Below are 12,302 nucleotides of genomic sequence, written 5' to 3'. Positions count from 1 at the left end.
TTCCTCACTGCTCCTTGGGGCTGGTCAGATATTGCCAGAGTCCCCCCCCCCCACCCGGGGGGCTAGAGATTATTTAAAAAAGAAAAAAAAAAGAAAAAAGAAAAAGTAGAAGAAGAAGAAGGTGGTAATAATAATCAGGAAATCAGTCCCATTGTGAGAACTGGTTAACATTTATTGAATAAGTATTGACTCGGTTTCGGGTTGCTTCGCAGCCTTTTGTTAAGAGGAAGGAGAGTAAAGAGTTATTATCTGTAGTCAAAAGACAGAAGAGGGGACTGAGAAATATCGATACAAGTCTTTCTGTGCCAGGTAAACAAAGGTGGCTACGGGAATTGGTCAGAGGAATAACATTTTGTAATCACAATTGGAAGGGATAGCTCTTCTTTGGAAGGGAGGAGGGGGGAGGATGAGGAGAGAAAAGGGGTCCTTTTGCATCCCTCCCCTACCCCTCTGCCCTGGACCAGACGCTTATAGCCTCTTCCTAAATGTGGAGGCAGCCCAGGACCTTTCAGGAATCTTTGTTCCATCAACAAAACCAGAGCAAGCAGAGTGCCACTCCAGCAAAGACATCTGTCATTCAAACAGATGACACTCTGTAAGCCAACTCAAGCAACTGTGATCTCTAATCAGAAAGGGGAGCCGGTTGTTGAGGCGCGTGACTGAGTGATGGATGGTGATAGATGTCTGTGCTGAGAAGCACTTTATGGGATAGAGTGACATGAGGTTTTCAGAACACTTGCTCCTGAAAGACTTGCTTTTAATTATTTCAAGTGTTTATATACTTGTAACACTGAATATGTGTGTGTATGTACTAACCTGTTTATACATAGATCTATAAACTAATCTGATACGTGCACCTGATTTTATATAAATGTGTGTGTGTGTACATATATATATATGTATGTCACGCAGAGAACTGCTGGATCTCAGGTTAAAAACACTGTCGTGTGTCTGAACGTCAAAGAAAAACAACACAATTGCCTAGACTGCTTTGTGGAGAAAGTCGTTAATTCAGCTAAAAAAAAAAATAATAATAAGCTTAATTTTTTTTAGCCTCCGGGAAGAAAGCAGCTTCGATAGTTTGGCAACTCTAGGCCAGCTTCAACAGAGCAGCTTTTCTCTGATTCGAAATGCTCACTCAGTCAGACATGAGAAGGGGTGTTGCTGAGAAACTTTCTGTTTCAGATTTTCTATTGGTAAAATACAGTTTTACAGTGAAGAATATAATAGATGCCAGTTTCAAGAAATTCTGTTGCGTGATGCTTTTTTCAAAAAGCAGCAATTCCACCTGGCACATAGATTTTTCTTTTTTTTACACCTAGACATTAAGGTTTAGCATTGTTCACTCTAAAGGATTATTTTCTTGTAGTTTGAGTGTTTATGTGCATAGGGAGAGCCATGTCCTAGAACACTCATTTCATTTCAGGGGGTTAGTGAGAGAAGTCAGATAAAATTATAAATTACGGAAGAGCAAAACCATGCTCCAGCCTCCCTGCACTAATACCAAACACTTTGATTTTTAAAAAGTAATCGGCTGTGAATTAATTCAACAGAATTGTGGATAGTGGACTACTTGCTCCTAAACTTTGCATGCATTTTTAAAAAGTAAATGTCTTTTGTAGACTTTCACTTATAACCCCAACTTGGTTTTTTTTCCCCTCAAGTAAACCAACAGAGGCGTGATTAATTTGGCTTCTAGGCATTTATTTAGATTTCCCACTGTTGAAAATTGTTACAGTTTTGTTTTGTCGCTCTCACTGATTTGCATATGCAGAGAAGTTAAGCTTTAAAAAAAAAGAAAACCCAAGAGGGTCAAAGACATTTGAATTAAAAGTTCATGGAAAATATATCTGAAGTGGAATAGTTATAGGGTAAACTAACGAATCATAGTTTAGTTTAGAAATATAGTGGATTAGAAGGTACTCATTTTTACTTTAAAATGCTCAACTTCTGAATTTTTGTGAGAGGGCACTTGGCACAATCTACATCTTACATCTGATATTCCTTATGCACTCACAAATGAAGTGAGTCATTTATTTGGTCTCTAGAGTGCTTTTTGAACACAGTGCGAATGTTTTCCAGTTTCCAATTAGGTGAGGAAGCAACCGGTAGATGAGCAGTTTCAAAAACTTGAGGCAAAAATGGGAGACAATAGGAGGCAGAAGGACTACAACATTCATGGAAAGCACCCAATGTTCTCTTGAGGCTTCCTTAGCTATCGGGTCTCTTGTCTCTATCCTGCTAATATCACTGGGACTTAGAAAGCCCAGTTTGTGGAACTGACCAAAACTTTCTAGAATAATTCTCTCCCAGAATTTTTAGCAACTTTGGACCCACTTAATGGGTGATAACGTAATGGCCCATCATTGTATTTGACATGAATACTGCTCAAGTGTTTTTGTTCTTATGTGTGGTTTTCATTACACTCTTTTGCCTGACAATGAAGAATTACATTTTTCCTGAATAACTGAGAGCATCCAGGCTTCTCTCAAAAACAATGATTTCCTAACATACTCTCTCAAACCATCATTCTCATAGCACGCGCATTGCGTTCTTGAAAACTGGGCTTCCGTAATGAAAGGAGCAGATTGAGACAAATCATGTGCATCTTGGTATGTTTACTTTTGTGGGGAGATGTTTACCAACAACAGAAGACAAGAAAGGCTTAGGTTTTTGTTGTTGTTGTTGTTTTTTTTTTTTTTTTTTTTTTACTGTACTTGAAATTTCAGTATTGAGAGATTTCTTTGGAGCTTATTCCCCCTTCTGTGTCTTGTTGAAATTAGCAGTCCAGAGGACAAGTCTGTTTCTGTCACAGTATGGGCACCTCGGCCTGAAACTGCAGGAGAAAGGCTAATACTGATGCCCTCTATGGATAAACAAAGGAAATTCCAGGAACCATTGGGTCTTTTATGCCTCTCCTTAAATTGCACCTCTGCACTTAACAGCATCCAAAGGGAAACATACTGTGCAGAATGCTTCAGTGCTCTGTGCAACTCAGAATACCAGAAGGAGAAACCAGAAGCCATATGCCAGCCTCAGTAGAAAGTTCAGAAAAGGGCCCTTGTGTTTTATAAAGTAATTACATCAGAGGTAACATTTTGCTTAACTTGAACAGCTAGGGAGACTCAAGTACACTTAGGAGAGATGAATCCACATTTCATTGAGAAACGTGTGGTTGGGTCGTTCTCTGTGATATCATTAAGTGGTACATTATTTATCCTGGTAAAGCCTGTTGGAATAACCATCTCCTCTCTCGGTCTGTGACTGTTTTATGCTAAGCTCTGAGCTGTGGAAAAGAGTATGGAGGAGAACAGACTTGCATGTCAGGGGGTATTAGCAGAGAATTTGGCTCCGTGTCTCGCTGTGTTTCAGCTGCATGATCAAATGAGCGATGCCACGCGGGGCCAGCCATTTCATATGTGCCCAGTGATGTACATATTTGAAACCATTCTCAAAACTGGCCCTTGGCAAACAATCTCAAAGGGAAAAGGTTGCTGTGTTTCTCTAGTGACATTTATAGCACCGTGTCAATGTGGTGCTTCATTTTTAGTTATGCTCATCAAGAATTCAGTGTTCCACATTCAGTCAAGTTGGATTCTAAAATTCAAATGGTAGAGCATCAACAACTTGGCCAGGGAGATGACCACAGAAAGTATAAAAGTAATATATATCCCCGGAAAAATATCTGTACTAAAGTTTGCCCATGCAGTCTCAGCTGAAGAAGTGAGACCGCATAAAAACAGGCCCTAAATATTTTCTCCCATATATATTTGAAATTCGAAAGATGATTTATTAACAGTGTTCCTCCTGGGAATATTTTTATTGTTTCAAGATAAACCTCCTGATTGCTTTTCTTAAAGTCCCAACTACCTCGGATGGCTGGGCTAGTCTGTGGCTCGCTGCTCAGCGGTGCCACGCTGTATGGGAGTGGGGTACACAGCTCACAAGCCCTGAGATGTAAACAAAAAACCAGTTATAGGCATTGTACCCGAGGTATAGAGTGACAGTTGGTTTTCTTTTCTGATACTGTGTTTTTCTAGGTTAACAGAAATCGCATATAATGATACTCGTAAGTGTGGGTTTTTTCAATATCATTTATCTCTGAACTTTCGGGAAAGGGTTGAAAGTTGGGTCAGTGCTTCTTCCCTTGCTAGAAAATGTATTATCTATAGCGGAAAAAAAAATTTTCCCCTTTCCTTTCTGTGATCTTTCTCATAGAAACATGCATGATAAGATTTTTTTTTTTAAATTGCCATCCAGTTTGACTTGATTAGAATTTATGGCAGTGGAGTCGTTTTCAATGACAAAAGGATAAAGGACTAAATTGTCTGTCACCCCTTGAGACAGTGGTCTCTGCAGGTCAGCATGGAGGTCATTGGTAGGGCATTATTGGGACTGCACTTTGTGGTCATGCTGCCTGTGAATGAGTGGGGGCCTTCATTGTGGCATCACTGTACTTTATTTAAACATCTCTCTCAAGGTTCCAGTGCCTTGGATATTTATAATATTCTGATAAAATATGCTGGGGCCAGTAATAAGTATGTCAGGCTTAAGCACAAGAAGGATTTAGCTGGCGGGTGATGAGGAATAGTCCCTCGAGAAATATATTTATTTAAAATAAGCATCATTCTTCTATATTTTTGCAGGTTTTGATATCCTATTAATGGAAAGTGTATACTATTTTTCACTGAAGAAAGTGTGTTTTTTTAGGGAAATATTAAAGGAGTATATTTTAAATAATTTGGATAATAGATTCTATGCAAAAATGATTTTTTTTCAGAAACAGTTATTTAAAAGAAAACAATAAAAACCTATATTTATGTAAGTAAAGGAGATATATGATAAGATATTTGTCAAAAATTGATTATGGTTTAGTAGGCAAGCAAACAAACCCTTGTGGTGTTCTTCTCTGCCTACTGAGGAGGAAATGCACATTTAGATACATTTCTCAACATTTAGGAAAACCTAAAGCACCTAGGTACTTCTTCTAAAAAAAAAAAATCCAGGGTGTGTGTTTAGACAAATTTAGTTTTTGTGTTCCTCCCCTTAGCCTCCACCTCAGAAAACCATTGTAATACTGCCTGGACAAGTAAATCCACTTTGAGTAGCATTAATGTGTAAGTTTTGAAATAAAAACAAACCCATATGAAATAGCACAGATGTTCAAACTTTTCACCATGTCCGTTGGTGGAGCAGCTATGCTCATTCCTAAGTGACCCTTTAATGGAGGACAGTGCACAGTAAGTGACACAGGAGGCCATGGGGACTCTCTTAGTGGCTCCCTTTTCTGCTTCTGCCTTGTTTGGGGTGTTGAGGTCAGACATCTGTTCGGAGAAGAAAGTTCAGTATTGCAGCATCTAAAGACGCTGTCCACGCTAACACATTAGCAAACCAAAATGCTGGTACAGTTTTACATTTTTCTTCTATCTGGATGGCTACGATTCCTCTATTTTGTTGTCACTGCTGTTAAGTGGTCCTATACACAATTGGAAATAAGATAAAGAATTAGAAATTACATGACTCTGCACCATCGCCCCTTTAAATGATCTCCCTTTAGTCTTTTTAGTGTCTTGGATGTTTCTGACTTAAAGGTTACAGGGCGTTCGAGTGGTTTTGTAGTTCACCCACACCAGTTTATGTCATAATTAATAAATAGAGGTGCATTCCAGATGCAGGGTCCCAAGGCTTGGCCCTTCAGTGGGTTACCTTCTCTCAATTACCCGATTTCATGATAGAGTTAGCCTCGCTCTGGTAAGAACTGACCGAATAAAAAATTCTCCCACTTGAGAAATGAGACGTAAGTGACTATTTCAAGTGGACCTTGCTTGCTATTAGACAGTAAGCAAATAATTTGTGAGAGGACCGGTCCTTCCTTTGATTGGCGATCTTGCTGGCTTGTGTTTGGGGATTAATAATACATCAGACGTTCGCACATTAACAAGAGAGTAGATGTGAGGGAGGAAGGGTGGAGGGTTACTGGAGCTGCTATTGGGCTGCTCCTGATTATTCTCGGGCCTTCCCTGGGTGCTGAGACCGGCCGAGGAGTAGTTCCAGCTGCCCAAATATGCACCTAGCTCCACTTAACATGTTTCATGATTTTCTTATGCTAAAGAAAAAGATAGCAAAGTGTTTATACCAAACTGGCACCCTGTCAGGGGGCAATCTGTGTAAAGTTTCCTGCTGTCAGGTTAATAAATTTTTTAAAAATATCCAAAAGGCAGAGGTAGCTAGAGAAAGCTCCTAGTAACAGTTGCCATTCTCCAGCGGATGGGTTTTTCTTTAATATCCAGCGTGGCTCTGGAATTATGTGTGTTGTCTTCTGAGGTTTTATACTTCGCTGGCGTTTTTGCTCAGCTTTCCTTTTATTAATGATGTTTCGGTCTTACTTTTAAAATGTTGATCCTGTAAAATTTCAGGCGTCTTTTTTTTTTCTAAGAGAGAAATAAGTCAACATCATTTGTTTCAATCTGGTATTTACAGTGGAGCATGTACCTTCATGCTATAAGCCTGGATGAGGTTCTGAATCTGCCAACATGGGACTTTTCTTTGGGAATGCCTTGGTAATATTTACATTAAAATCCGTCCAGAAAGGAGTCCCTGGGCTTTGGCAGCTTGGGGGCCTTCTGTCTGTGGAGGATGCCTATCTATTACGCATGTTGACCTGATTCGTCGGGTCATGTAAACTCCCACCTTCTGATTCTCAAAGTCAGATTTTATAAAAATATGAAACAAGTGCAGGCTAGTTGGATAACATCTCTTACTCTGTGTTGTGATATTACTGTGTGCTATCAAAAATGGACAAAGCCATTTTAATGGGAACACAGGGGTCAGTGAGAATAACACTGACTCTCTTGTGGTTGAAGAGAGTCTTTCATTCTCAGAGAAATTGAAATAAACTTTGTTTTGTTAAGCATTCGAAGAGCATTTTTAAGAACCACCTACTGAAGATGCACAGCTCTTGACATCTCTTTGTAATAGTTAACTGCTACTTTTTAAAAATCCTGGCATGTTGTATGAATATCTTTATTTTGTCTGAGGACTGAAAACACAATCCACGCTCAAATTTCTCTTCCAGTCTTCTCTTTGAAAGTGCTCCTTAGGATCTTCCATGTGCAGAGAATATACTGGCTTTTATTTTCATTAAAAAATTAGCCACCTGGAACAACATAACTAATATAGTCAAAGCCACTTGTGCTGGAGGACTGCACTGCCCTCCAGACTAATTTAACAGTCTTGCGAATATGTTTTCCTGCTAGATACTGTTTGGCATTAGCAGCTTTCTTAGTGTTGCATTTTTTCCTAAGTCAGTGCTTTTTAGGTCGATGTATTCCCCAAATCTCTTGTATTACTTTGCTTTCATCCAATTAACGAGAAACAAACCCCAATTGTGGTGAAAGTTTGTAAAAGCCAAGAAACTCACCTTTAAAGACTAGTATTAGCCAAAGACTAGTATTAGCCACGTGGTTTAAAATTACAACGCCCATTTCCATTTTCTTAGCACTTCCATACTTTGTGTTTGTTTCCCTGTGTTTTTTTCCCTCAGCACCATGAATGCACAGTGAATAACTGCAATGCTATGCACGCAAAACGTGTGTAAATGTGTGTATGAACCGTGTGTGGATGTGTGTAAAATGTATGCATAAACACGTGTGTAAAACATATGTTAAATGTGTGAAACACGTATGTAAGCTATGTGTGCAAACCATGTGTTAAAGGTGTGTAAAACGTGTGTGTGTGGATGGCATGTTCTCCATATTTTCTCTTGTGTTCATTTGATACATGGTATTTTTTACTGTTGGTAGCATGTGTGTCTTTATCATAAAATTGATAAAGCCTAATTTATAATTATAAGCTTTTTTTTAGTTCATGTTATATGTATATCACTTAAATGCACTTCTCCTATACCTGTGAATACTTAACAATGCAAGCTTCCAGATAAAATTTTCAAAAGTAATCATTTACTGATAAAGGACAATTAATTATATTACATAGTATTGCTTCAAGCATAGTTGGGCTATTATCCAAATTCCAGTGGCTTCTTCGAAGATGCTCTTTGCTGAGCAGAGAAGACGACAGGATTTCTCAGAATCTGTGCAGTTAATGCAGCAAAGAGATTTGGGGGTTTCTGCACAGTTTGATTTATAAGGAATATATATATATATTTATAAATATATATATATATATTTAAAGCATTATATAACTTGCTCAAACTAGAGAAGATGCTTGGAAGCTAAATATTAGGAACCTAAGTATTTGTCTACCTGTGGGCACACACTACAAACATTTATCTTTTTCTTTTTTTTAAAGTAAAAAGTGTTTGTTATCTAGTTAGCACAGTTTTTTGCCTGTAAGGATTTCATGGACCTAAATATATATTTACTTGTACGCACATCAAGATAGAATGGGTGTTTAATGCACAATAAAGAAATCACATTTCAAACATTTGCTATTAAAATAGTATGGTGTACTTAATCTTTTGCAGTTCTCGATGGCCACATATGTGGCGATTTGTCTTTTAATAGCAATATGGCAAGATTTACTTTTATGAATGAATGGTTTGGGGTGACTTATTGCATGAGAGAATCTCCACTGTTGAAGGAGAGGAAGGGCTGAGGGATTAATTTGATTTAAAAATGCAAACATTTGAAGCTGTTTATAAAGCATGAAAAATTATTACTGAAGAGTGAATTTTTGCCAAAATCAGCCAAGGGTAGAAGAGAATAAAAAAATCAAATGGAAAAACACATTTTCCTGCATTTAAAAACATGTAGATGTGGAAGTGGTATTGGGGGGTGGGGGTGAAATGACCTTTTCCAAAACCTGCATTTTTTCTTCGATATATCTAATGCCATAGAGCAAATAGAAACATGTCAAGAAGGAAGCGCTCTGTTTTCAGAAGGAGAAGCAGGAAAGAAACAGTGAAGAAGCCTAGCATGTTAATGGATTTGCTTGCTATCCATTAATCACACTGTAATCTATGCATGAATCGTCAGAAAAGGGAAACTTTCATAAACTTTTGAAAGAAACCTACACCATTTTTCTAGATGTTGACTGTCTCATCTCCTTCTGATTCCTGAGATTAAGGAATTACTCTCAAGAGTCGCTAAAAAATTATTCAGATTCTCAGGTAGGCTGGTCTATTCCCTTGTTGTAGTTTAGAATCTTTCCTTCTGCCATTAGATTCCATGTTTCTCATAATTTGCTAACAACCCAATCAGAATTGGTGGGCCATCAAATCAGTGTCAAAAATTAAGCACCGTGCTTCAAAAGGGATTCGTGTCTACAGCTGCCTGCTTAAAAAGATCAAACAAGCACAAACCCCCCCTAGAACTAGTCAGATTGGACATTGCTGCTGGCGTGGGGACGGTTGCACTAGCTTGGGATGGTAGCCACCTGTCTTGTCATCTGTAGTGTATCAATATGTTTTTATAATGATACAATAACCTGAACCCTGTAACAGTTTATGGTCCTTTTGAGAATTCTTATGGATTCTTAGAGTGACGGAGGTCTGAGAAAAGATCTTGAAAGCTTTCACAAAATCTGGCTGGGTGACAGAAAAAGTAGCACGACTGTGATTTAGTTGCTATGGAATCCTATTGACTGGGAACATCATTAAACTTTTAAGTGAAAACAAAAGCCGCAAAACAAATGGTAGAAAGGAAAGGTGAGGGTCCCCCTCCCCCACTCAAGGACAGCAGGGATTCAGAAGTGTCAGAGGCTCTGAGGGGAGGGGCCCAATTCCTGAAGCCCAGGGTTGAACTTGACATCCTACTGAGAAATGGGCTCCTGCTTGTGTACAGTTGCCAACATTGCCCAGGCAATCCGAGGTAGGGCCCTCCATCCCGGCATCTAGCCGACCTGGTTGTTGTGTTTTCATTTTCCCTGGAGGCTGGTCTTAGTCAATGGTAAATAAAGAGCTTGAGGTTTGAATCTGGCACCTGGGAGAACACAAAAACCAGAAACAGCAGGAAATAATCCCAACCAGCCACCGGGCACCAGGGATAGGCTGGGAGACCTCCATCCTCTTAACGTCTGTAACACTGCTAATTTCTCTGGACTTTTAAAAATCCGCTTCCACATGAGCTCTCAAAACCCATAAAAGTGTGGCATGTAAAGTAAATTGTTTGTCACTTGCCTGCGACCTGCCATATTTATTGTCAGGAGAAATGGACATTAGTTGGAGAAGCAGTTGTTAAAGGCCAAACAATTTTTTAAAGATGGCAAAGATGCGCGAGGGCTTTCCTTTTTCTAACAATGAGCCGCCCCTTCAGACATCAAAAGACAAGATAATAAGACACTTCAAGCACAATGCAAGATTATATTCAACATCTAAAGGCTCATCTCTTGTCAGTTTGCATTTACTGTTCCAGGGATGTGATGCTTCTATCACGTTTCTGTCAAGGGGAGTTTGGCAGAAGAGGCGAGGGCTCTTATTTCACACACTTAGGGCTTTTTTTTTTTTTTTTTTTTTTTTTTTTTATCAAATAGCCCACACTTGTTCTGATTCAACCAAAATGGAGGGATAATTTGAAGAAGGTCATGCGCAAGCACAAAAATCTCATATTGATTTGTGTGATTAGAAGGCATTAAAATTGCACGTTGATGTTAGTTGCTGAGATGTTTTGTCAGTTTATTTGGTAATACACTTTTTGCAGCCTGGGGGGAAGAAAAAAGATGACTTAAAATTTAAAAAGGGATAGCTGAAGGCTGAAATTGGTTCCTTGAATGTGACCAGATTTGAACATTTAACAAGTGAATGTAAAAATAATTTAATGGCCTAGTTTAACAATATTTGAAATTAGCTTATCTGAGGAAATGCTTCGCTTGGTGCAAAACCAAAACAGCACAGCTATGCCTATCAGAGGAAAGAAATATATGGGCGAGATTATTTTTTAAATACTTTAAACATTGATTTCATATATTTAATATATAGATAAAAGGGGATGACATTTTCAATATAAATGTAATTATGAAGCTATTTTATACTGGTCATCAAATTTTTAACATTTGGCGCTCCTTGAAATTACAGCATCATTATATTTGTCATTTTATGCCATTCTTAGTATATGTGCCCTTTTCCAGAGAGGGTACTAAAGAATAAATAAAGGAGTTTTAAAATTATTATTATTGTTCTCTGTCCAAATTTATCACATTTCCTCCTTTGCTCTCTGACAGCCACAAAGCTGTACTAGAGCACATTCTTTATTTTTTATTTATTTTTGGTGGAGGGAAGCACATCTATAGAAGTTAGAAAAACCAGCTTTTTCTCTCAAAATAAAACAATTGATGAAAATAAAACCATGATATCCTAGGATCATTTCTATATTGAATCTTTGAAATTACTTTTCCTAGGAATTTTCATCAACCCTCTGTGTCTTCATTTCCTATATATTTTTCTTTTATGCTGCAAAATGTTCTGAAACTGACTTTCGTACTTTTGTGCTACTTTCACATATCAAGACAAAGGAGATGTGCATACGTACAGTGTAGTTACAACATGACGTAGTAGAAGTGAAACCCATAATTTGTCCTATTTGTTATGTAAGCCTTTTCCATGCTGGGCAGTTTATGTATTCCACATGCAACAGTTAATTCATCCACTCAACAAATATTTGTTGAGTGCCTGTTCTGTGGCAGGAGCGGTGATGCACTATGTGGACTCAATGGAGAATACACTGGAAAGAAACAACCACCCAGTCTTGCTCGCCCACTACACTGGACACTGAGGATGAACCAGATTGAACCAGGCAGGTTCGCACCACCCTGAGATAGCCCACAACCAACATGGTATATTAATATCCCATTTCCTTTCTCGTTTCCTGTGACTCTTCGGGAAATCTTAATCTTCAAAATCATGCATGTCAGAAGTAATTCATTGGTCAGAAACCTAAACAGTTGGGAAAAACGATCATCCCCCAAAAAATGAGGAAGAAGAGAGGATTTGTAAGTGATTCAGGACAAACTGCATTCATTGTGTTTTCGTCACAGAGTTTGGTGCTTATGCTGTAAAACAGAATTATGATTCTTTAGTCATTGTTTCTTAATCTTGTCCAAAGGGAGAATGAACTGGATTTATCTTTTCCTCCCTGTCTCTCCTGCCTCCTCTCTCCTCCCAAGATTCTAGTTTGTTTATCGTTTAACATCATGTTGTGGGTCAAGGCTTTGGAGTCAGGCTGTTTTTTGTTGGCTGGGTAGGTGAGGTATGGAATGTGTTTAGGCCTCGACTTCCCCATCTCGGCATGGAGGAATTGATGGCGCTTACTTCAGAGGGCAGCTTGACATTGAACTGAGGTGATGTGTGT

General features: G+C 38.6%; 1 protein-coding gene across 1 annotated transcript in view; it reads left to right on the top strand.

The window, feature by feature from the left end:
- Window positions 1–12,302, top strand: part of POU6F2 (POU class 6 homeobox 2) — a 468,834-nt gene that overhangs the window by 99,748 nt on the left and 356,784 nt on the right.

The sequence above is a fragment of the Nyctereutes procyonoides genome, unplaced genomic scaffold, assembly GCF_905146905.1.
Source record: "Nyctereutes procyonoides isolate TBG_1078 unplaced genomic scaffold, NYPRO_anot_genome, whole genome shotgun sequence".
Lineage (NCBI taxonomy): Eukaryota > Metazoa > Chordata > Mammalia > Carnivora > Canidae > Nyctereutes > Nyctereutes procyonoides.
Note: the sequence above shows the minus strand (reverse complement) of the source record. Positions and strands in the feature narration are given on the sequence as shown.